Source organism: Euprymna scolopes, chromosome 42 (assembly GCF_053919585.1).
Source record: "Euprymna scolopes isolate OS-2025 chromosome 42, ASM5391958v1, whole genome shotgun sequence".
In the NCBI taxonomy this organism is placed as follows: Eukaryota; Metazoa; Mollusca; class Cephalopoda; order Sepiida; family Sepiolidae; genus Euprymna; species Euprymna scolopes.
Genome location: NC_136523.1, coordinates 9,376,746 through 9,403,862, shown reverse-complemented (window position 1 = coordinate 9,403,862; position 27,117 = coordinate 9,376,746). Strand labels below are relative to the sequence as shown.

At 34.3% G+C, this 27,117-nt stretch overlaps 1 long non-coding RNA gene across 1 annotated transcript in view; it reads right to left on the bottom strand.

The window, feature by feature from the left end:
- LOC145266922 (uncharacterized) overlaps positions 1-18,824 on the bottom strand; it is a 284,122-nt gene extending 265,298 nt beyond the window's left edge. The window contains exon 1 of the long non-coding RNA XR_013864795.1: positions 18,559-18,824. This is a non-coding gene — a long non-coding RNA (uncharacterized LOC145266922). The remainder of the gene's footprint in view (positions 1-18,558) is intronic.
- Between the last annotated feature and the right edge of the window lie 8,293 nt (positions 18,825-27,117).

The window sequence follows — 27,117 nt, the reverse complement described above, 5'->3', positions numbered from 1 at the left end:
CACAAAAACACACACGGTGCTGGTTGGCCCTTGACCCCGGAAAAGGGTTCATTCGCCCTTTGAAATGTCTTGTTTTTAATCCTTCAGGGAGACTAGCCACCCTCCTCACAAAACAAATTTGGTGGGGGAACCAGTTTAGTCGCCGGTGACCCGACCATGAGGCAGGTAGTACTGGGTTACATAGTACCAGTAGCATATGACATGACCTAACATTAAAAAGCTTCATACACACACATACATAAATACATACATATATATATATATGTATGTGTGTATACATGATGATTGCCACGTCTTGTCAGACGAGTGCCATTCCCTCAGACATTTAAAATCCATTAGCCCAAATGCCTGAGGGAGTATCTATACAAAGATGATGTTACAGAGTCTTAGCTTTGTACGACAGCTAAGTCTCTTTCTCTCTCGGTTCAAAATGTTGAGATCCAGCAACAAGCAAGAGCAAGATAGCCAGCAACAAATTAAACTGCAGACCAGCTTAATGCGGGTACTGGCCTCCGGCTTTATGTTTTTTTAAATCAGAGATTTGCTTCTCCTAGAAAGGTTTCCTTAACCACGGCTTACGGGAGCCCTCTCCACCCCAATACACATATACACACACACACAAATATACACGGTGCTAGTTGGCCGTTGACCCAGAAAAAGAGTTCATTCGCCCTTTGGGAGGTCTTGTTTTTAATCCTCCAGGGAGACTAGCCGCCCTCCTCACCAAACAAGTCTGGTGTGTATACATACATACATACACATATATATACATATGTGTGTGTGTGTGTTTTCCCCTTTTTTTTCATTTTTCTTAAACTTTTTCTTCTAGGGGATGGGACATCCAACCAGATGTCTGACATTTACCCCTATTTTAGTGAGTCCAACCAAGAGATCTTTTCAGGATTCTAGCCGTCCCTTTCAGTGCAATCGTTTGTATTTCACTTGCACTTGGTTCACCGGGTATGCTTGCTGTGTGTGATGGTTTAAATAGTATAAACACAATGCAAATGCACATAAAAAAAATTTGGGTTGAAGTAATCATGCCCAACTTTTCTTTTCATTTTAAAATATTAGTTTTCATTCTTCTAATGAGTCAGGACCGAAACATTAAATAATTGGTATAATAATTATGTAACTGTTTCTACGCTACAGAACAGGTGCTCTCAAGCATCGAACACATTCACTCGCTGAAAGGAATACACAGTAAGAACATCTTGAAATACTGAATATAGACTCATTTACATACACATACACACACACACACACACACACACATATATATATATATATATATATTATAATATTTATTAAGTACAAATTGGGAAATAATTCTCATGTCATAAGTTATCAGAGTGCGAAAAGTTCAATACAGGTAAATGGAGAAAAACTATAATACGATTGAATGTTACATGGAATTTTATTTAATCATCGAATTAGTTCAAAAAATAATTTTGCAGCCATGACATTTCCAAACTAAATGCTTTCCATCAGAAGAAGTGTAAATACCTAGTTGAATATATAAAATAATAGCCTATAAATATAAAAAAGGTGCACTAGCTGTCTACAGAAGCTAAAAAATGTGCTCAAATTTTCAAGAGAAAAACTAAAATAGTGAAATGTACAAGATTATAGAAAGTCTACAGAAGATGCATAAGGAAATGTGTATATTTTATATGATGGAATGAAGATTTGTTTTAACTTTGAATAGTTATATTTTTCTTACATACAAACACATAACCATATATGTGCGTGTGTAAGTGTGTGTGTGTGTGCGCGCGTGTGTGGGCGCACTATTGTTTCATACAAAATGCATTAAATCTTTTGAAGAATTGTCGATATGACGAGACAACGAACGCAATAACTTAAACCACGCAACCTGACACACGATTTTGCCTGTTTTTTTTCATGTAGGAGATTTAACACAACTGAAAACGTTTTTTTTTTTTCTATTTAGTTTGTACTTACGTTTTTTTTTGTTTTGTTTTTTGTTAGTTTCTTTTTTTTTTACAATATCGATAATATAGAGAATTCAATTCTAGTAAAAAAAAAGGAATATTGCTTCACGACCTAAGTGAAACCCAGAATTTCACGCATGATAATGCTTTATCCTTTTATATATATATATATATATATATATATATATATATATATATATATATATATATATATATAATCGAGCCAGAGATGTCTCGTGTCGCGGGGTTCGAATCGTTCGACTGGTAGTAATTGTGACACCCTGCACTGAAGAATCCCGAAAGGATGAAACACTAGTGTCTGTAGGTATTTAATTATTATAGTAAAAAAATAATTATGACAGCCCCTTTAAGAAATACGTTTCTTATCGTTGAGCACTTTCTGTTGAATAAAAGTCGGTCAATTTAGCTCTTATGCGTAGATCGTCGTATAACGACTTGATCACTGTCTGTCTGACGTAATGAACATTTAAATTAAAATGTTTAAAATTCAACGCTATTTCACACGATTAATGGTAGCCGAATGGATACGGCCTCCGCTAATCGAGCCAGAGATGTCTCGTGTCGCGGGGTTCGAATCGTTCGACTGGTAGTAATTGTGACACCCTGCACTGAAGAATCCCGAAAGGATGAAACACTAGTGTCTGTAGGTATTTAATTATTATAGTAAAAAAATAATTATATATATATATATATATATATATATATATATATATATAAAAATTACAATTAAATTTACCAAAATGGTCCAAGATGGTAAGACTAAAGTATATTATAAATATTAAAGAATTAATATTTATAAAGCTCGATAAAACCAAACAGGAGATGAAGCTTATAATATGAGCAACTAGTTAATAAAACATGTTAAAACCCTTTGAAAAAGAGTTAAAAACATATTTAATCGGAAAAGAAAACACTTAATAAGTGGATAGTCCTTAATCCGCGCAGTTTTTTTTATTACATTTTCACCCCAAACAAGGCACATTGCCACTTTGGTGTAGGGGGCTAGTATCAGGGGAAACAACTATTGGGGTACTATGTAGGGACTTGGGCAGCAAGATGTTGGTTCACGTTGCACTTGAACTTCTGCATGTCAGTACAGTTGGGGAAGCAGTGACCTGGAATGGAATTCCAAAGTCTAGCGGTTCTGGGGAAGAAACTACCGGAGTAGAAAGATCTTTTACATCTAGGGATCTCTACAGTGTGGGGGTGGGATTTTGCAGCTTGTCGGGTCTGTTGGGGGTGTTCACTTCGTGGGGGCACAAGTGCTTGCAATTCATCAGAGCATTCACCATTAAAATACTTGTAGAACAGGCAGAGGGATGCAACGTTTCGTCGATGGAACAGAGTCTGAAGCTTAGATGCCAGTTAAGGGCCTATCAGATTTGCGACTCTCTTTTGAACCCTGTCAAGAAGCGAGAGACCAGTAGCCGATGCACCAGCCCACATATGACAGCAATACTCCATACATGGGCGAATGGTTGCCTTATAGAGGTACAGGATACTTTCGGGTGTTAGTAGTTTTCTAGCACGGTAGAGAGAGCCCACCTTCCTTGCAGCGGCCCTGGCAATGCCCTCGATGTAATTGTTCCAACTCATGTTTCCGGTGAACGTTATGCCAAGGAGCTTGAAATACGTACTCTCAGATAAAGAGACGTTGGCCATTGCTATAGGTTGTAGAGAAGGTGTCTTGTAATTATTGAATGAAACTAGTTTAGTCTTGGCGGCATTGAACATGGCCCTCCATTTTTGTCCCCATTCCACTACTGATTGGAGGTCATCCTCTAGTGTTTCTGCCATTACTTTAGATATATGTTTATTTGCTTTCCTGTCGTGCCTGCTATAGAGTGTGGTGTCATCAGCATATATACCCATCTCAGAGGCAATGTTGTCGGGGAAGTCATTTATGAATATCAGGAACACTAGAGGGCTAAGGATAGATCCCTGGGGCACTCCCGCATTTATGTCATATTGTTTAGATGTACTACCGTCGAGGACAACCTGGATTTTTCTCTTATCTAAGATACCGTATGATCTAATCTTCCTGAGGAGACACTCATGCTGTACCCTGTCAAAAGCCTTAGATATATCTAGAGCTACCGCTCTGCCCTCTCCCGCTTTGAATGGTATATGCGTTCAGAGATTACAGTGAGGATGTCTGCTGTGGAACGGGTTTGTCTAAATCCATATTTTTGGTCGGTCAGAAGTTTAGCATCTGTAAAGTGCTGGACAAGAGCATGGTTAATTAAGGTCTCAAATATTTTGGCAAACAGTGGGAGGAGGCTAATAGGACGATAATTTAATGGGTCAGTTCTTTCGCCAGAATTCTTGAATACTGGTACCACAGAAGCAGTTTTCCAACAGCCCGGAAAGCAAGATTCATTAAGGCATTTGTTGTAGAGTTTGGAGAGAACTGAAGCTACTTCAGCTGAGCACTTTTTTAAGTTTCGAAGGAATACTTTCCTTATCATTAGAGGGTAGGAATTAGCAAAATGCGGGATCGGATTTTGCATACAAAATTATTTGATGAAACTGCAAGTAAGTGAAAGAGATTACTTGATAAAAAAGTGAAGCAGAGGGAATATGGTGAAGAAAAAGGTGATTATCCATTCATTCACGTGAAATCACCTTTTTCTTCACCATACTCCCTCTGCTTCACTTTTTTTTATGAGTACGATATCTCATGAAATTAGATGACATATTTTATTCAATGCATCTGGTTTAACGAAGAGTTGGTTGGTTGGTTTTGTTTTACGGCATATCAACCCTTTTCAGGTTATTTAATGCCGAATCCAAAGATTTTGATGAAAAATATTTTACTATAATATATTTGTTGTTTTCAAGTCTGTTTCTATTTAACCCATAGTTAGGACCCTAACAGGTACTACCACTCCGGGTCAGAGTGGACCTGAGAGCAATGGTCATTAAAGGGTGGCTCCACACTCCCCAAAGCCCGCAAGCTGGAGCTTCACGACTGGATATAGTTTAAGGTCATATCCAGAATCAACGCTGTTTGTTTTATAAGCTTTAAATTCCAACTGAAATCTCCACATATTCCTAATACCAGTCCTCGAACGCATATTTTTTTACCTCTATTTTTACAAAGTTGGATATTTGTATTAAAGGATTCATTACTAAACTAATTAACTGATCATCATGAATTTTGTACTACAACTTCTAAGCGAAGGAGTCTAAATGTGTTGTACATTTACAATAATTTGGTATTATTGGAAGCTGACTTACAGAAGCAATCCTCAGGATTTGACAATCACCCACACTCCCACACACATTGCACATGCACACTCGATCACACAGACAACCATCCTTCTTTGCGAAAGAGCCTATGATGTAGTTTTATTTTTTTTACTTATTTTTTCACCTCCAAACAAGGCACAGAACCACTTTGAAGCAAGAGACTACTATTGAGGACATAAGTTGCAGAGGTATTATGAAGGAAGATTAGTAACAAGATTATGTTCCCATTATGCTGGAACTTCTGCATGTCAGTACAGTTGGGAAAGTAGAATACCGGAAGGGAGTTCCAAAGTTTAGCAGTTCTGGGAAATAAACTGTTGGAGTAGAAGGCTTTCTTACAACTAGAGATATCTACTGTGAAAGGGTGGGATTTAGCTGCTTGTCGGGTTTGTCGGGGGTATTCATGTCGAGGGGGTTCAAGTGCTTGTAGTTCGTCAGAGCATTCACCGTTAAAGTACTTGTAGAACAGGCAGAGGAATGCAGCTTCGTAAAATTCAGTTGTATGTAACAATCTTCTGGGTGCTGAAGATACAATTTAGCTGCGGGCTACACTCAAAACAGAATTGAGAATTACTTAGGATCCCATACCAAATCAAGGCTAAGGTAACAAGAGCAGTCAACACTCATGGATTAAAAAAATATAGATATCTGAGTTCCACAATCAAAATCATCCAATGTAAAGGTACGCATAGATACAAAACGCAATATGGCATTTCCATTAACCTAAATATAAGCAACCATAAGATTAGACAAGATAAATTTGTAGAAAGTAGTGTTGGTCGACACTAACCATATTCGGGTTTCACCGGCTTTCTCCAAAAGAGGAAATTTTCATACGAGTATAAGATTCACAAGCGGTCCCCCGTCGCATGAATATCTGCGTTAGGGGAGATAACGACGTTACGGTTTTGCAGTTCGTGCTGGGAGGTGTCGACGTTCTCCTACATACAGAACCTTGAATTCCCAAATTGGTCACCCATTTTTGGAATAACTAAGCTCGACGTTTGTTAAATTCGGTGATTTGACAGGAATCGGTGTGCCAACGTTATTATGCCGTATGTTGTAGAAATAGGAAGTTATATTGGCCGAAACGCGGTAAATAAAAATAACTAAATATGTGAGCTGTAGTTAAAATAATAAAAATAATATCAATTCTCAACCCATGAATTAAAATTGAACTTATCAAAATTTAGACGACATGCCAGTTACAACCCGAATTACAATCCCACGGAGTGTTCTAAGATTTATAACATTCTGCCAATTTAGTTCAGAAATAATTCCTGTGTGAAAAATACACACAAAACACACACACGCACGCACGCACACACACACACACACACATGAAGTGGATAATAAAAACAGTGTGTCAGTAGACGAAATAACACAAACACATCCGTTAATATAAACCAATATATTTAGATAAATTAATAAATTTTCAGAAGTGACATACTATATATAATATACTGTTATATTTTTGAACGTTCTTGCAAAAATGGAAGCACTGGTGCTGTTTGAGTTTCGGTTGACTTCCCTACGAATTTTCCGAAAATCACGATGTGAAAGGTTTCTCCTGTTGCCCTTATCCTTTCCGGATTTATTCTATTATATTTAAAAACTAGCGGGGGTACCCGGCGTTGCCCGAGTGTTTGTTTTCGGGACGGGGGGGAATTTTAAAACATGTTATGGTAGGTAAGTAGGAAGGATCAAACCCGGAGTCATGAGTAAAAGTAGGAAAATAAAGTGTGAAAAAAAACAAAAAACATCTGCAACGTTAACAGTTCGGCCACCAAGAAAAGTCAATTCCAGTTGTTTAGGAAAAAACAAAAACAAAAAAAACGAATACAGTAGGTCGGCGCGAACGTGAAAATATAATGTGAATTGTCCAGCACGCTAACCACTACGCCACAGAGCACTGCAGCTTTGTTTAGTGATTTTAAATAAGTTCACATGAAAGAACTACGAAGCCAAACCGGTGTTCTCTTCTCAACTGTTCCTTGTGAACGATCCCCAAACGGTGTTAAGTGGTGGCAGGGGGAGGAGGAATTTATTAGCGAGAAAATATTTTACCACTTCCATTAATCTTAACCGATTTTGGCCGTGACTTCTCAGCAGAAAATTATAGAAATCTAAGATTATCGAGGAATGTGATAAATAATAAGCCTATAACACACCTCAGATATTGTTCTGCCGTTTGTGCATATTATATTTGCATGAAATATCTTAATTTTTAATCCTATAAGGGTCAAAATCCGACGGGAAAAAATGAGTTCATTTTATTTATATAGAGAAGATAATTTTTAATAATTCGTTTAAAGTTTGTATTTTATATTTATTTAAATTTCATCTTCATCTTTTTATTTTTATTTAAATTTTTATTTTTATTCTAAATTAAATTTAAGTTAATATATCATGTTTTATTTCATTAAATATGTATTGCCGTTAATTGTTGAATTTGTTGCAGCTTTATTTATGTGGGGTTATGTGTTCGTTTAAACAGGACATTTACTTTTCAGAGAGGTTTTCCAAAGTATCCGCCCTCCGCCCCATAACATACATATATACACACGTGTGGGCGCACACACACACACACACACACGCTTCTCAAATACCCCAAGTGACTTTTACAAACGCACACGCAGACACACACACACACACGCAGACACACACAAGAAAGTAAGAGTTTACGCATATTATCGAATTTTTAATCAAACAAATGGTTGAGACCATTGCCAAAAGGGAAAATATGATAGAAAAAATTAAATCTGCTTCATTTGAAACCTTAACCCTGATCTAATAATTATTTTTTAAAAACAAACATTTTCACCTGGTCAAAATGATAAGACCACTTTAATAAAATCGGCTAGTTTTGAAAAAATGAATACGAAAAGCTTTCTATGTTACTAAAACTAATTTGTTAGTAGATTAAAAAAAACCCATCTTACTAACTTATAAATGGCAACAGGGAAACCATTATCAGAGTTTGAGAGAAGAAGGATCTTTGAGCTTAATAGGGGTGGACTCTCCAATAGATCCATTGCAAACGAAGTGAATCGCAGCAAAACAGTCATCACATTTTTTTTAAGAAATCCAGATAAATATGGGCACAGAAAGAGTCCAGGTCGACCCCCAATAAAATAACCCCATCACTGGATCGCTGTATCAAAAGAAGTTTTAAAAAAACTCCAGTATGAGCTCAAGTCGATTGAAAAGCCAAACAGCATCAGAAGGCATCTGAATATTAAGGGTTTCAATCATTTAAAGCGACTGCAGAAACCACATCTTCTTGAACAGCACAAAACTAACCGACTTAAATATGTCGCCAAATATCAGACTTGGAATGAAAAGCAGTGGGAAAATGTAATTTTCTCCGATGAGAAAAAGTTTAATCAAAATGGTCCAGATGGATTTCAACACTATTGGCATGATAAAACTTTGCCCAAAAAGACTTTTTCAATCGGCATAGTGGAGGAGGGACTTTAATGATCTGGGGTGTTTTCTCGTCAGCTGGGACCCTAAAGTTGCAAGTAGTGAAAGGCCGGCGAACATCATTGAAGTACATTTCAATGTTTGAAAATGCTTCTATCAGGACTGAAGGTCAACGTCTGTGTGGAAGTAATTGGATTTTCCAGCATGACAACGCTGCAACAAGCACGAGAATACTTTTCTTCAAATAATAGAATTGTTAGATCATCCAGCATGTTCTGCGAACCTCAATCCCATTGAAAATCCTTGGAGATGGATGGCAAAAGAAGAGTGTTCAAGGATGAAACCTAGTATCATTCGATAAAGGAACTTTCTGATTCAGTTTTCAGTACATGGGATATAATTCCTTCGCAACTGATAAAAAACGTAGTCGCAAGCATGCCGAAGAGAATTTTTGAAATAATTCGTAATAATGGAGACTATACTAAATACTGAGATCCTTTTTAGTAATTTATAATTGCCTTTTGTTAGATAAATTAACAGAGGTTTTATCATTTTCACCAGGTAAAAATGTTTGTTTTTTTAAAAATAATTATTAGATCAGGTTTAAGGTTTCGAATGAAGCAGATTTCATTTTTTTCCATCATATTTCCCTTTTGGCAATGGTTTCAACGATTTGTTTGATTAAAAATTCGATAATATGCGTAAGCACTTACTTTCTTAAGTGGTTTTTCTGACCAGGACTGTATATATAAACTGCTTATTATACAAAGATTATTGGTTACATATATATGTTCCAGGAAGTTTTTGTTTAAAGAGACCCACCGCGTCATACAAAATGATACATATATATATATATATATATATATATATATATATATATATATATACACACATATATATATACACACATAAATTGTAAATATTTTTAATACAACAGTGTTTAATGCTTTTGCAATTATCAGTGAAGTAAGTGTTGATTACGAATGTTTGTAAGATCCAAACCTTAATAACTAATATACCATTAGCTCCGCTAGCGAGGTCGTCATCCACCGCGGCATGAAGCGAAAATAAAGAAATATATAAAGTTCAGACTTAATTTAAACGATCTATAGTGATCGAGTGAGAGATAGCCTTGATTTTGTAACAAGGCCAGGTGATCAATATTTTTTTAAATTCGTAGGCAGTTCTCAAAATTTAAAAACATTTTTAAAGGGCGAAATTATTAGATGTTCTGCTTAGTTACACCTGTTTCGGTTACCGAATCGTATCAACGACCCAGTAACTTCATCAGACTTTGCAGAAATTGTTATTATGATTAAAAAAAACGATAGTAGACGAAGCATAAAGAAAGAAAAAAGAAGAAAAAGTAGGGGGGGATTTTCAATTCTCATTCGACAACAGTTAAGTTTTAAGAGGTAATAAACATTAGAAGATGGTAAGAGGCGAGGGGGAGTTGAAAATATTCAACTAGACACGGATAGGAATAGATGTATGGGGATAAAAAGAAAATGATGGAAAAAAAGAGCGTACGATGGTTAAAACTTTGAAGGTGGAGTTCGGGAGGGAGAAAAAAAGGGAGCAACACTAAAAGAGAAGAAAGACAAGCAGTTAAAATATATATTGTAAACATTATATTCAGCGTAATAGCAATGTTTCCTATCAAGAAATTTGAGATAAATTTCTTTTAGAAATTTGTAAATTTAATGTGCAGCGAATAAATTATCATGGTATCATTTCTATTTACAGTTAGAGATAAAGATACATTAATAGACGGATGAGTATTTATGGAGAAAATATACAGTTATTTAACAATTTTCAACCTAAAAGTAAAAACAAATTTTAAATGAATGGATAATATCGTTGTCCGTTTTCCAGCAGTAAAACGTCTAGTATATATATATATATATATATATATATATATATATATATATATATATATATATATATATATATATATAGCAAAAATTTCCGTAGTTGACTGGGTTCAAAAACAGCCTACAGAAAATGGACTCTGATTCATGAAAGTATGATAGGTTATGAAAAGGAAGGGTTGTAAAGAGATAGCTTCGAATTTGGGGGTATCAAAACAAAAGCAAATTATGATGAAAGTAAAAATAAAATAGATAAAACGCATAATTTATTACACCATACCTGTTAACACTGAAACATTTATCACAATATTCTATATTAAAAAACCTTGTTAAACTTTGTGACATATTTCCATTCTATGGAGGTCAGGCGCGAACGAACGCCCCATAATTGTATTATACCATATTTCTTGAAACTGAAACATAATTATCAAAGTATACTTACGCAGATAGATATGAAAAGTCTTTATTTAAGGTTGTGCCTATTTCCCTTCTATGGAAGCCAGGCGCGAAAGCAGACCCCACAATTTTATTATACCGTTCCTGTTTAAGTTAAAACATACTTATCAAAGTATTATTATGTATATCTATATCAAAAACACTTGTAAACATTTTTTTTTTAATTTTTAATTTTTTATTTCCATACTTTGTAGACCAGGCGCGAACGCAGACCCCACAATTTTAATGAACCACTGTTCTGCCAGATATAAATACCCGTTCCTGTGTCTCGATACATCTTCTATCATTATATGTAATCAGTTTTTTAAAATAGTCAACCATATAGTAGCCTATTCGTGACCAGACACACACACACATACACACACACACACACACACACACACACGCACAATCAGCTCTATATTATAGATATATATATATGATTGTTTTTTTTTTTTTTTTGAAAAAGAAACACAGGAGAGTGCTCAATTAAAAAGCAAATCCGAATAATAAGAGCATATTTATATTTTGTATTTTGTGGACAGAAAGTTGTTAGATGAGACATTTGAGTATTAGCTGAGGAGATCATGATATGGATATCTAAAACGGTTCTAATTATCGGGCTTGAAACCGACGGTACCACAGATTATCTCATCTAACAACTTTCTGTACACAAAATACAATTATATATATATATATATATTGAAACCGACGGTACCACAGATTATCTCATCTAACAACTTTCTGTACACAAAATACAATTATATATATATATATAATTGTGTGTAAAATACAAAGTCGAAGTGTATGTGTCTATTATACATTGGCAAATGACACCGGCTCGATCGTAAAATGCGTTTAAATATGTCTTAATTCAAGCAGATTTTGCATTTATTACTACAAATGAACTTATCTATTGAATATTATATTGTGCCTAATATAGAGTACTGATTTAAAGATATCCCCCCCAAAAAAAAAGACTTGCATGGAATAAACTAGAAACGGAACCAAAATATTTAGCGCACCAGTCGCATCGCTTTCGTTGAAGCTATGCCCGGATAGATAAGAATGATTAAAAATTAAACCACTCCAAGGTATAAATTAAACTGCGCGTGCGAAAAAAGTCAAAACAAAAATTTTCAATTTGGAATGATTATTTTTCATTTATACTTGCATCCATATTTAGTATGTGTTTTTTATCTATCCACACAAAGATTTTGCTTGTGATAAACAATTTAAATATATAACTATATCCTATTCATTCTTAGTTCTTGGTTAACGCTTAAATACTTTCACAAAGACAGCCTCGCACACACATGTATACAATTAATGATTAAAGTTATATAGATATAGAAAACAAAAGTATGCAATCTAATCACACACACACACACACACACACACACACACACACATATATATATATATACTAGCATTTCAGCCCGGCGTTGCCCGGATGTTTGGAGGTGTATGCTGAGCAAAAAAAAAAAAAAAGAGTACATTTTTTTTTTAATTTGACCGTCATTATGACCCCTTAAAATTTATTGTTTCGGGCTCAAATCACTTTATCAAGTTAGATCCAGGTTCAAGGAACCTATATCTAAAATTTCAAGTGTCTAGACCCAAAATTGTCGGAGGAGTTTGGTAGAGTTCTTAAAGGTCAAATCGTTGAAATTTGACCCCTTAACAGCCAAATTTCTGGCTGACCCCCGTCACATCGATTTTCCCAAATCTCAGTACCCGGTATTTCAAATATCGAGTCTATAGACTAAAAATTGACAGAGTTATTGCGTAGGAAAATGTACACAGACAGACAGACAGACACGTTCACTTTTATATATATATATATATATATATATATATATATATATATATATATATATATATATATATATATATATGTCTTACAAAAGTGGGATTTTTACATTTTCTCTTTAATACTATGAGCTTTCCCGCCGATCACTCTTCAAGCAAAACGCGAATTGCTGTATTGGATTCGCTGTCTATGCACTTTTGTAGGCCTGGTGCCACATGTTATATTATTTGAGTAAGTTTGTTATATATGTATGTATATATATATATATATATATATATATATATATATATATATATATATATATATATATGCATCAATTACTTTATAATCTTTCACTTGCAGATATCGAGAGTGTAAACTCTCAAAACCAAGATCTGTCATGGACTTATGTATCAGAAGCAGAGATGCGACATTTAATTACTAGCATAAGTGCATTGAAAATTGTAGTTACTTTGAAAAAAATAAAAGGTTTGGGGCACAGAGGTAGGTGCTTTAATGGTACTAATGTTATCTCCGTAACTTTTTAACTTTCTTTTTTGAAAAAATACAGGGCGCTTTACTGTGAAACGATTCTCGTTTCACAGAGGGCGCTCTCACCGCCCTGGAACAGCGATCTTCAAGTGAATTAAGAAGAATGCTGACTATGTCGAAAGTAGAACATGTATCACAAAATCTCGTTTTTTTTTATATAGTACAACGCACTAAAGATCTTCAACGATTTGAGTTAAAATGTAATAGGCTTCACTTTAGGATTTATATAGAAAATTGAGAGCGAGCAAAAAAGATAATACAAAGGAGAGAGAGGGAAAGAGGGATACAAAATATTGTGACAGAGAAATGCAAAGAAATAGAGAGTAATGTATAGTATAACACGCGTGTGATGAATTGCAAGTTTCACGTATTACTCATGCATGTACATATATACATATATATATATATATATACATATATATATATGTATATACATATACATATACACACACATATATATATGTATCTACATATACATATACACACACACATATATATATATGTATATACATATACATATACACACATGTATATATGTATATACATATACATATACACACACACATATATATGTATATACATATACATACACACACACATGTATATATGTATATACATATACATATACACACACATATATATATGTATATACATATACATATACACACACATATATATATATGTATATACATATACATATACACACACACATATATATATGTATATACATATACATATATGCACACACATATATATATGTATATACATATACATATACACACACACATATATATATATGTATATACATATACATATACGCACACACATATATATATGTATATACATATACATATACACACACATATATATATGTATATACATATACATATACAAACACGCATATATATATATAAGTATATATATATATATATATATATATATATATATATATATATATATATATATATGCTTATATAAACACACACATACACACCCATATGGTCTCTGAAAGAAATAAACATTATACCGGTTGTGATAAGAGCAACTGGTTTAATAAAAAAAAGAACCTTCAGAAATACTTAGAAGCAATCCAAGGTGTTTTTTATCCTTTTAATTGAGCACTCTGCTTGATTTCTTTTTCCAAAAAATAACTAATTATATAAATATATATATATATATATATATATATAGTGTGTGTGTATGTGTTTGTGGGTGTGTGTGTATTTACTGAATACAAAAATATTTTATATGTTTGTACACGCATTTGAGTTTGTAATATGTTTTCAAATATAAAAAAAAGTATTCACTAGGTTAAATATATGTAAAAAAAATGAAGACATCTGAGGGGCGTATTTTGATGACTTGAACATTCCTGGAAATGAAGTTTGTGATTTTTTTTTTTTTTTTTTTTGTAAATTATTCCGCCTGCTATGAACGTGGAGATTTTGTCATATTCACTTTGAGAAAATAATTGCAATCTAATTCCTTCACACACACACACACACACACACACACACACACACACACACACACATGTACAGCATTAACGTATATATTAAACTATACAAGAAGTGTTGTATGTATAAAGTTACGCAGGCATATGTATGTATATGGTCAAAACGGTGTACAGCACACATACACACATCAACACACACATGTATAAACGTATATTTAATTTTACAATATATGTGGCAAAATATGCAGGCTATCTCTACTTACGCATCCATCACTATTGTGAAGTAAACACTGAAAGAGTACAAAAAATTTACGTAGATCATAAAATTATGCATAAAAAATAAATAATACACACCCCCACATACACACACACACACACACATATATATAGAGAGAGAGATACACATATATGCATATGAATATCTTTATATATATTTATATATTTTTTTTATTTGACTTCAGTAAGTTTTAAGATATCAAGGGGATCCCTCCTGGAGCTAACACTTGATTCTGTTATGATTTAAATTTATATCAGAGGGCTCTTTTAAGAATAGATTCGGTTCCCTTTATGGCTGCTATTTGTATGTCGTTACAGCTACAGTTATACAATTTATTAAACATTTAAAAATCACAGGAGTGTACGCTTAATGCAAATTCATATTGTTATAATTAAACAACTTGTCAAGGTAAACATTCATTTAATTTAAACAATATGAATGTGAATGAAATGTATAGTCCTGCGATTTTGAAATTTTTAATAAAGTTAGATATGCACTCAAAGTGTAAATCCATGTTAATTGAGCTAAATTCAACCGTTTCAATTTTAAGATAGCCTTATTGAATATATACATTATAAACGTATATTTTTTTTAAGGAAAATGCATATACAGCTATAAAATAAAGGCTTCCTTCAGTCTTGACAGACTGTGGATACCCTCTGTAAGGGTTTCTGTCCGTTATTTCTTTTTTTATTTATTTATCTTTTTTTTATTTTGGCAAGAATTGTGCAATCCCAACCACACCTTCCCTGAGTTGACATTGTTAAATACCAGTGGCAAGTGGAGATTAAGGATGACTGGAATTAACGTCGAGATCGGAAAGCGAATATAACGCCTAGAATTCCCAAATGGTCAACCATCTGATACTAGCCAAGCTCAACGTTGCACATCCGGTGATTTGATGAGAACCAGTGTGTCAACGTGATTATAAAAAAAAGGCTTCTTTCAGTCTTGACAGACTATGGATACCCACTGTAAGGTGCCTGCGCGTGAATTTTTGGGGTCCAGAGTTGCACAATCCTCAGCCGCACCTCTCCCAAGTCGACATTGTTGAATACCAGTGACAAGTGGATGTTCAGGACGACTGGAAACAATGCCGAGATAAGCGGAAAACGCATACAGTTCCTAGAATTCAAAAATGGCCACCAATCTTCTATTAGCCGTATATACAGATATACATACATACACACACACACATATATACACACACATATGTACACACATACATAAGTACATACATATGTACACACATAAGTACATACGTATGTACACACTACACACATAAGTACATATATGTATATATATATATATATATATATGTACACACACACTCTCACACACACATATATATACATATATATATATATGTACACGCACACTCTCACAAACACATATATATATATATGTATACGCACACTCTCACAAACACATATATATATATACATATATATATGAATACACACACTCTCACACACACACACATATATATATGTACACACACACACTCACACATATATATACATATATATATGTAAACACACTCTCACACACACACATATATATATACAGATATATATATGTACACATAAACTCTCACACACACACATATATATATATATGTACACACACACTCTCACACACACATATATATATATGTACATACACACTCTCACATACACACATATATATATATATGTACACTCACACTCTCACACACACATATATATGTACATACACACTCTCACATACACATATATATCTATATATGTACACTCACACTCTCTCACACACACATATATGTACACACACACTCTCACACACATATATGTACACACACTCTCACACACATATATGTACACACACTCTCACACACACATATATGTACACACACACTCTCACACACATATATGTACACACACACTCTCACACACATATATGTACACACACACTCTCACACACACACACATATATATATATATATATATATATATATATATATATAATTCTAAAAGTAATGTCTCCTATTTTATTCCACCTGGATATATAAGAAAAAATTGCAAATTGCATTTTTATGATGAATGAACCTATGCATTCATGGTATGATATTTTCATCTTTCTATTGAAATTATTTACGCTATGACAATTATAGTATAAGTCACCTGTTATGGACGCGGGTCAGAAGCAGAGAGGCGTCATTGAATTCCACCATACAAAAGATCGAACCAAACAAAATTCAGCAGCAACTCTTTTTAACGTTTACGAAACAGATATAGTTGATGGCAGTACAGTTAATCTATGGGTTCAGACAATTTTAGTGTGGCGGCAGAGAATTGAGTGCGCTCCGGACTTTACCGACATAGGAAATGTTTGTCACCGGCAAAGTTACATTGAGAAGTTAGTGACTATGTAGAAAAATAAATTATGAAACACAAAACGTCGCTCATTTTAAGAGTACTATTCCCATTTTCGCAGCTGTTTAAAGTTAATCTTTAAAATTATAAATATCGAAGTCTATCTTTTAGATCGACCCTCGTACATAGAAGAGAGAAAGTATAAATATTTCTAAATTTTTGAGAGAAGGATTGTTAATGTATATATTTTTAAAGTCTTCGGACGACTGCTTTCGACTTGAGTGAAATTAAGTTGTAAGTGACACTCTTCTGAAGGTTGAAAGTTCGACTCTCGGTGCGCTCATATCTAACATTTTTTTCTCGCACTTAATGATAACGTGGTAGTTCGGGTTAGAGTATGCATTTATTTTTTGGCAGATTTGTTTTAAAAGTATTGTGTTTTAGATTTGTGCCTCCTTGTCTTATGGTTACATTTGGGGAAATAAATGATATTGTTTGCTTGTAAAAGTCGGAAAATATTCTTTCTGTAAAAGTAATTATCTGAAACATTTACGGTAAGTCTGGATTGGCAATATACAAAATGAATTCTATAGAAAATGAATTATATAAAAAATAAAAACATAAAGCCGGCTCGAGCATGGGTCGTAGCTTTCTGTTATTAAAGACTTCACCGTTTATCAAGGCTATAAATACGATTGCGACATCTACCGGGACACGTCTGATAGGACGAGATAATGCTACCCCCGTGGGTTAAATAAAGTGTTCCTTTCGAAATTCCGTACGGATTCCGGAGTTTTACAGATGATTCCCGAGTTCGGCAGGGTAAATCTGATTAATGTCGTAGCCTACATCGACTAAAATGTTTTTTAACTATTACCCATCGTGAAAACTGTCGTCCGTCGAGTTAAAATATTATATATAGAGATAGGTATATATATATATAGGTATATATATATATATATGTGTGTGTGTGTGTGTGCGTGCGCGCGCGCGTGTATGTGCGTTTGGAGGGGGCAGAAGGATGGAGAAGATAACATGTATATTCTAAATAGGAGGATGTGTGGATACCCTGCTGGGAAAGATAACAGACATAAGCAACAAAATCAAAAAAGAAATATCAACAAACTCAATTTTACAAACAATTATGTTTTTTAAAGTGTTATCGCTTACTTTTGTTCGTGGTTAGTCCGGCATTTTTGTAAGGTACACACATTCACGATTTCCACGTCCAAATCCCTGGCTTATTAACTAAAAGCGATTGAAAGAAACACGAATAAAAAAAAAAAAAATTAAAAGTCAAGTCAAGATTTTTTCTTTTCTTTCGCTCTCCCCCAAACAGTGATAAGTTCCCCTGCTGATACCGCGGCTTGCGCACGGAATGCTACTGCTCTTGCTACTTGCACTCTCCTTGCTAATTCGGCTATATTGGAACTTTTACACAAAAGCTACTGCTATTGCTGCAATCCAACTTGCAGCTAATGCTACTTCTGTTTCCGTTTCCAACGCATTGTCTTATTCTCTCTTCTTGCGATTTCATATAAAACGGTTTGATATTTTTTCTCTGTTTTTTGATTTATTTTTTTTCACAGGTAAGTTAGTTCGGCCATCAAACGTTATGAATTCTATAAAATGTTGAAAGCGAAAAGAAACCGTGGCGTTGAGATGAGGATGTTTGTTGTGAATTTGTATCTAGAGGATTTAAATAATTTGACGAGGCCTCCCTAGTCACTTTTAAAAATGACCAAAACAATTTACAAAAAAAAAAAAAAAAAATGTTTTTCTTTTTTTTATTTTGAGGCATATTTTTTAGGTTAATAAGTTTGCGGCATTATACAGGTAATTCATTTCAATACTATATGGGAAAGGCTTTTTCGTCAAAGTACAGAGAACGGTAAAATCTATTATCCCGAACCAGAGACGATAATTCGGTTCGTTTACTTTTATTTCGGAGTCTCTAAAACTTTAATATAACGCTTTTGATATGTATATATTTAATGTACAAAACAACTTGTTAAAAAAAAAAAACTCTTTTTTATAATGGGTTACCTATTTATCATGGTCCGAAAGCCACTCGAGGATAAGTGTTTATGGGTGTAAAAGAAATCATCAGGGTAACAGTGTCGTAATCGTTAGTAGTGATTATTTAGTATAATTTCATTCTTTAACGAAAATTTGTTTTCATTGGACTTTGAGCCAACCATATTGTAGACAGCTGAAAAGCAAGCTAGTGGAGCAATTCTAGGAGAAAAGCTTAATTAACGGAGTCTATATTTAGATTTAGGCACCGACATATTGTTGAGGAAATTGTTGATAGTGGTTGTAGCTATACGAGTGTTTTCTTTAAGATTTTAATAAGGGGGGCATGGATTGGAATCAGACGAACACTTGCCATGAAAATAACGATAGAGAAGAAACAGAATAAAAACATCTCCTCTATGAGACAGAGTTTGCAGGGAAAAGAAATAGACATCACTCATCAGATTTCGAAGCTGGTTTTGAACTCTGGCAGGATAGGATAGTCCGAGCAGTTCCGACCAACGGTACTCCATTCTAGACTTTTTTATACATAGAAAGCACGGCCCAGAAATCACTCGAGGATAAGGATTAAGAATGTACAGTAGTCAATTGGACAATATAGTAATAGTTAATAATGGAAATAGTTTTTATATGGGTAAAGGATTGCATCGGGAGTGAGATATCTACTGCAGGGGTAAAATGTTTCACCCATTATTCTGGCGACATTATCAACGGTTTGGGTGTATGTGCTCCATTCCAGATCAGGGGTGAAGGTCAAAGCATAGATCTTCTTTACGACGAGAGCCGTCCATTTCAATTAGAGCAAGTGCGAGTGCTAATGATGGAAAGAGAAAAAAATTGGTTTTAGATGCATTAAAATTAACCAGCCACCATTTTCCCCATTCCACAACATGCTCTAGATCAGAAGAGTTAATCACAAAGATCTCGGCCATATCAAACATTTTTTTCTCACGCTTAATGATAAAATTGGTATTCATGTACGCGTTTTCATTTATTTTCTGCTTATTTGTTTTAGAAATAGTGTGTTTTAGATTCTTGCCTTCCCTGACTTATGGTAACGTTTGGGAAAATAGATGAGGTTCTTTTTTTCTTGTAAGAGTCGGAAAATATATTTTCAGCAAAAATGCTTAACTCAAACATTAACAGTAATCTGGATGGCAATATAAAAATATGAATTCTATAAGAATTAATTATATAAAAAATAAAAATATAAAACCGGCTCGGGCATATGTCGTAGTTTTTTTTGTTATTAAAGAACCTCACCGTTTATCAAGACTCAAAATGCAGTTGAGACAACATCATGATTATTAAATATGAAAGCTAAACCAGAAATTGTATGAATTAGATTTAAAAATGACTATGTTATAATCAGCTGAAAGCAGCACTGCGGTATTGTGTTTCACGGACGGGGAACTCGAGGGAAGAACCTTTGTTGATAGAATTTAGTTTAATTATAGGCAAACATAGATTATTAGTCGTTGTTGACAGTTGTTTCTCCACTGCATATGTTCTATAGGAGGGGGTACAATAGATAGAAGCTCGGGCAAGCACCTGTGATGAAAATAGCGATAGAGCAGAGATAGACACAGAGCTTCCTTTTTCTGATAAATGGGAAAATGGAAAGCAGATATCATTAAATCAAATTTTTGTTCTTAATAATGAAATTATACAAAAAAATAGTATATTAACCGGCGTGTCCCGATTACACCGAGTCATGTGAACACTAGCTTCAACCCTTGAATCTATAATATGATTGTCAAATACAAGATCGTTCCTAAAGTAAGGCATCTTATATTTAAAACTAGCCTGGGTACCCGGCGGTGCGCGGGTGTATGAAGGTGTGTGCTGAGCAAAAAAAAAATCAGGCGGGCTCAACCCGTACCGCGACGGATGAAGGAACGTGAAAAAGCGATGCCTTCCTGTAGAAAAGTGCCCAGTTGTGGATGAAGGAATTAATGTTTTTTAGCCAATTTTTCGATATTTATCGTCAGCAGGGTTGGGCTTTAAAATGATACCGAGGTCGTGAAATCCGTTCCCTCTGTCGAAAGTTTTAGGCATGCATACAAACATGCCTACATACGTACATACATACATTTAAACAGACAGGTGAGATTTATATTATAGATAAAAATCTAAAAAGAACAACGAAGACAAGAGGTGTACTATTAAAACGAAGGACATTTTATGCATTCAAATGTATTTTCTACCTACTCGCCTTATTCTTAATGCACTTTTTCCAACCTCTTTGGTGTGTCGCTCATAAAAGTCAGGGATTTAACACTCATATCCCTTTCTCAAAGGTAAAATCCATGAACTCATCTACTTACTATGCCGACATCAATTGCATCGACTTCGTAAACATAGCCAGTTAATGTTGATCTTTTCAATTATTTCTGTAAGACCCATTTCGGTTTCTGACGCACGCCCACGACAGTTATTACTTTCTTAAAGTCTCACCCCCTCAATATCAGGAAATATTTATATCTTGACTACAGGGGATCAGTCATCATAACAATTCAATTTGCAACCTCTCTGATTAACTGGAGTGGAATAAAAATATGAGCTACTACCAGTTCAGCCCAGCGTTGTCCGGGTGTTTGGGGGTGCATGTTGAGCAAAAATAAAAAAAAAATCGGTCAATTTATTTTTTTTAATTTGACCCCTATTATAACCCCTTAACATGAATTGTTTTAGGCTCATATTCAATTATAAAGTAAGATCCATGTCTAAGGAATCCATATCTAAAATTTCAAGTGTTTAGACCTAAAATTGTAGGAGGAGTTTGGTAGAGTTTTCAAAGATCAAATCGTTGACCTTTGTCACCTTAACACCCAATTCTTTGGCCGAAAACTGATCACGTAGATTTTCACACATCTCAGTACACTGTATATAATAGTTCGAGTCTGTAGACTTAAAATTGGCAGAGTTATTGCGTAGGGTAATGTACACAAACACACACACAGACACGTTCAGTTTTTAGATATATGAATAGATAACTTTTTAAAAGCTTTCGTATGTCTTCATGTATATATATATATATATATATATATATATATATATATATATATATATATATTTACTTATATTTAACCTAAACATTAGGCATTGTCACTGGCTGTAAATTAGAAGTTAGATTCATATATTACTCTCTTAAGTGGGGAGTTGTGCCGCAAGGTGTATATCGTCCCCTTGGATGTTATTTCAATCAAACACTAATCATTGTAAAAGTTCTGTCTATACTAAACCCATAAGTCCTACTTCCGCATGGCCTAATGTTGGAGATTTTTCTGTTATTTCATCTAAATCTTAACCATTTGTAATGGTACTTACTGGCGTCGGTTTGGTCAAACAAAGATATGGAAGTCTGCCATTCAACCTTGTGAAAGCGAGTTTCACTTATATAAAAAATATCAGAGATGTAACAGAGCACGGATGCGCTTATGCAAATACTGTTGCGACCATGAAAAAGAAAAATACTAAAAAAAGATAAGATAACGTTAAAGACGTGATGGACGTCATAGTCGTGATAAAAAGTCACGAGAGGCGGAAGAATGTGGATATAAATGTCGTTGTTACAGGAATAAGGAATCTAATGATTTGTACTGGTATTTTTTGTGTCAGTCTAGTCGAAAAACTATATGAAAATCTGTCCTTCAACCTTGTGAAAAATGGATGCCATTTATCAAATATATATATACATATATATATATATAGCCCGGATGTATTCATGTTCAGGGATTTAAGATAAGAGTGTCGTTTTTTTTTGTTTTTTTTTTTTTAGTTGTTATTAATGCAACTTCTTTGACGGCTAATGGTCGCCCGACCATCTTGCAAAATTTCGGAGGAGTAACAAGGCTTATATCTTGTTTAAAAGTCCCTTTCTCCGCTGACGCATTGTTAAACGCTCCTGTCGCAACTATATTTCTTTCTTTTTTCTTCCCTCTTTTATTTCTTCCTCGTTCTCTAATCCGCTGTGACGTTACACGCGAACCATAGTTTTGTCATTTGTATACATGTCAGTTATTGCTTCAAAGGAGATATGTTGTTTTCTCATATGTATTAGTATAATTATATGAGTTGGAAGGGGCATATTGTGGCTTATACTAGGTGCCTTCAATAAGTTTCCAGGTATGTTTTGTATAGGCATTAAAAATTGTGGTAGTCTCTTGTAAAATCAATATTTTATTGCTATACATCTAATGAAATGACTGACCAATTTATATGATTTTAGGTTTAAAGAAAACAGCTACAGCTGGTAAACTTCAAAAAGGCAATCCGGACGTAAGGTCGCCTGAAAAGAATGATATGAAATGAAATTCTGTTTTAAACTTAGAAATAAATGTCACGGAGAAAATCAAGAACATGTGATAACTGATTGCTGTGTATCATTCAATATTATGAAAAACGATAAATATGGGCCTGCCTCTCTGGTATGTCCCAGAAAGGGACATATTTGTTTGAAGTAGCTAAATGATCTTGGCTACATTCAGTAGAACTATTTAGAAATTACCGTATAGAATGCGTCAGATTGTTTTGGACTATCTTGCACTAATCGAGCATCAATATTTAATTGGCATAAGCGATTCAAGGAAGGCAGAAAGTCTTCAAGGGATAACCTATGTTGTAGCAGGAGTAAGGAAGTCAGAACATCAAAGTTAATTAGCGAAAACAATAAGTACATGACAAGGTCAGTACTGCGACCAAAGACAATAATACCACAGTTCGATGTCAGTATGGGAACTGAAAACACATATATTCGCGAGGAACTGATGATGCTGAAGAATTGCGCTAGGTTTGCGTCAAGGGTGCTCTACTCTATTCACAGCCTAAAAAGCTACAGCAGAAATCGGAATGCACCCTACTAAAGCCTGATATTAACAGCTGGTGAATTTGAAAAGGAAATGCAAGAAGACTTATGAAATTAGTCAAACTGTGTTGTGCCAACTTGTATGAAATGAGCATAATTGCTTAAGCGACATAAATGATTCAAAGAAAGCAAGGGGTCTGTGACAGATGATGAGGTGTGGAAAGAGTAAGAAAGACAGTATACAGGAGTTTATTGGCAAAAAAAGAATGTCATGTATACGGACTGTCGTGCGTCTATAGAGACATTTAGTGCACATTTTGATATCAACGTGGGAACTGTATGCCCAACAGTTCGCGAGGTAATGAAGGAAGATTTGCGCGAATGCAGCAGTCCACAACTCCATCCATGACTATTTGACAGAGATACGCATCAAGATAGTGTCTAACCCTCCCTACATTGCAGGCTCTCTGTGACTATAATTTATTCCCTACGCTCAAGAAAACCCCCAAAGACTGTCGTCATGAGACAACTGAGGAGATGAAACAGAATGTGACGACCGTAACACGGCTACAACTTAAGGCTTTCCTGGGGCCTTCTAGAAGTTGTTCGAACGGTACTACAAGTGTATTGCATCCGGAGGAGATTACTTCGAACGGGGGCTACAGATGCATGTGTACTATCTATAAAATTGTCAATATGAAAAATCTGGAATCTTATTGAAGGCATATTGTATATAACTGTATAACTAAAGATAATAACAATCATCCGAAAAATCCAAATGCCTGGAAAATTATTTAAGGTTGGTTGGTTGGTTGTTTTACGGCATATCAACCCTTTTCGGTTTATTTAATGCCGAATCCAAAGATTTTGAAGAAAAAATTTTAATAGAATATATTTGTTGTTTTCACGTCGGTTTCTATTTAACCCATAGTTGGGACCCTAACAGGTACTACCACTCCGGGTCAGAGTAGACCTGGGAGCAATGGTAATTAAAGGGCGGCTCCACACTCCACAAAGCCCACAAGATGGGGCCTCACAACTGGATATAGTTTAAGGTCATATCCAGGACCCCCATTGAGGGGCTTTTACCCTCTGCAGGGGGGCAGTCAGCGTATTCTAATGCCCCACTGACAGGGCCGGAAAATTATTTAAGGCAACATATATAAATATATATGTATATATATATATATATATATATATATATATATATATATATATATATATATATATGTGTATATATATGTGTGTGTGTGTGTATGTGTGTGTTCGTGTGGTTATTCCCGAAGCTCAAGGAAAACCTTAGAGGCTATCATTATGAGACAATTGTGGAGATGAAGGAGGTGGTTACGAGGGTTAATGATACACGATGACAATCCACAGGGTCTTCCTGAAGATGGTGGAACGGTAAAAATGCATTGCAGCCGGAGGAGATTACTTCAAATGAGACTAGAGTTTCATGTGCGTACTATCAATAAAAGTTCCCATACAAAAAATCTGAAAACTTATTTTAAGCAACCCTTGTGTGTATATATATCTGTGTGTTTTGTGGTATTTTCCCAAAGCTCTAGGAAAACCGTGCAGGCTATCATTTTGAGATATTTGAGCAGATGGGATGTGGTGCTGACGGGGAGCATTGGCCCGCCGCTACAACAGGACATCCATTAGGCCTTCCAGAAGTTGTTGGAATGGTACATTACGTGCATTGCAGCCGGACGAGATTACTTCGAAGGAAACTAGAGTTTCACGTGTGTAATGTCCATACAAATAAAAATCGGGAAACTTATTTAAAGCAACTCATATATATATATATATATATATATATATATATATATATATATATATATATATATATATATATATATATATATGTATGTATATATATATATATATATATATATATATATATATATACGAGTTGTTTTAATTCAGTTTCCCCGATATATATATATATATATATATATATATATAGAGAGAGAGAGAGAGAAAGAGAGAGGGGGGAGAAAGAGAGAGAGAGAAAGAGATTATATATATATATATATATATATATATATATATATATATATATATATATATATATATATATATGGGGGTGCGTTTGAGTAGGTGTGTGAGTGTGGATAAAAAGAGGAAAAAGAGAAAGAGATAAAGAGAATGAGAAAGAGAGAGAGTGAGAGAGAGAAAGAGAGCAAGAGAAGAGAAATAAATTATTGGAGTTGATTTCATAGCAATGATGCAATGAATATGCGCGGATTAATAACAAAATTGCAAGTGATAATTATGATATTTTTATAATTACAAACCAATTGATTTAATGGCCAGATTATGCAATATTTGAACACCTTTCGTACATTCAGTATAGCAACTCAGTGTTGCCAGGAGGTATGGACAATAAAATCGAAAATTTTAAAGTTGGTGTGACAGATTTTAAAAATAATTTTCTTATCTATATATCTATCTCATGATCTATTTTTCACTATTAATTTCGAATCCTTTTCTTTTAATCTGCATCCTTGCACAGTGACCGTGTGTGTTTCCATGTGATGTACTCTGATAAACTTACCGTACTTTTACCACCTTTAACAGAAATATAATCAACCCTACTACGTAGTGGATAAATCTCACTTCTTTACTGTAGAATTCGTTGTTACTGGAATATTTACTATTCTGATAGCTTTTTTAATTCGAACTCCATTCTGTTCAAATTATGTTTCTGTTCTATATTTGCGCGACTGTAACCACATGTAGAAGTTTTCCATGTAGGTACAAAATATCTTAAATAAGAAATCCCCATCTAAGTTGCTTTTCTATATATCAATTATTAACAAAAGTTCTTTATATTTCAGCGCGATTATGCCTTGTCTTAGGTTTGGCAATTCTTTTCATTC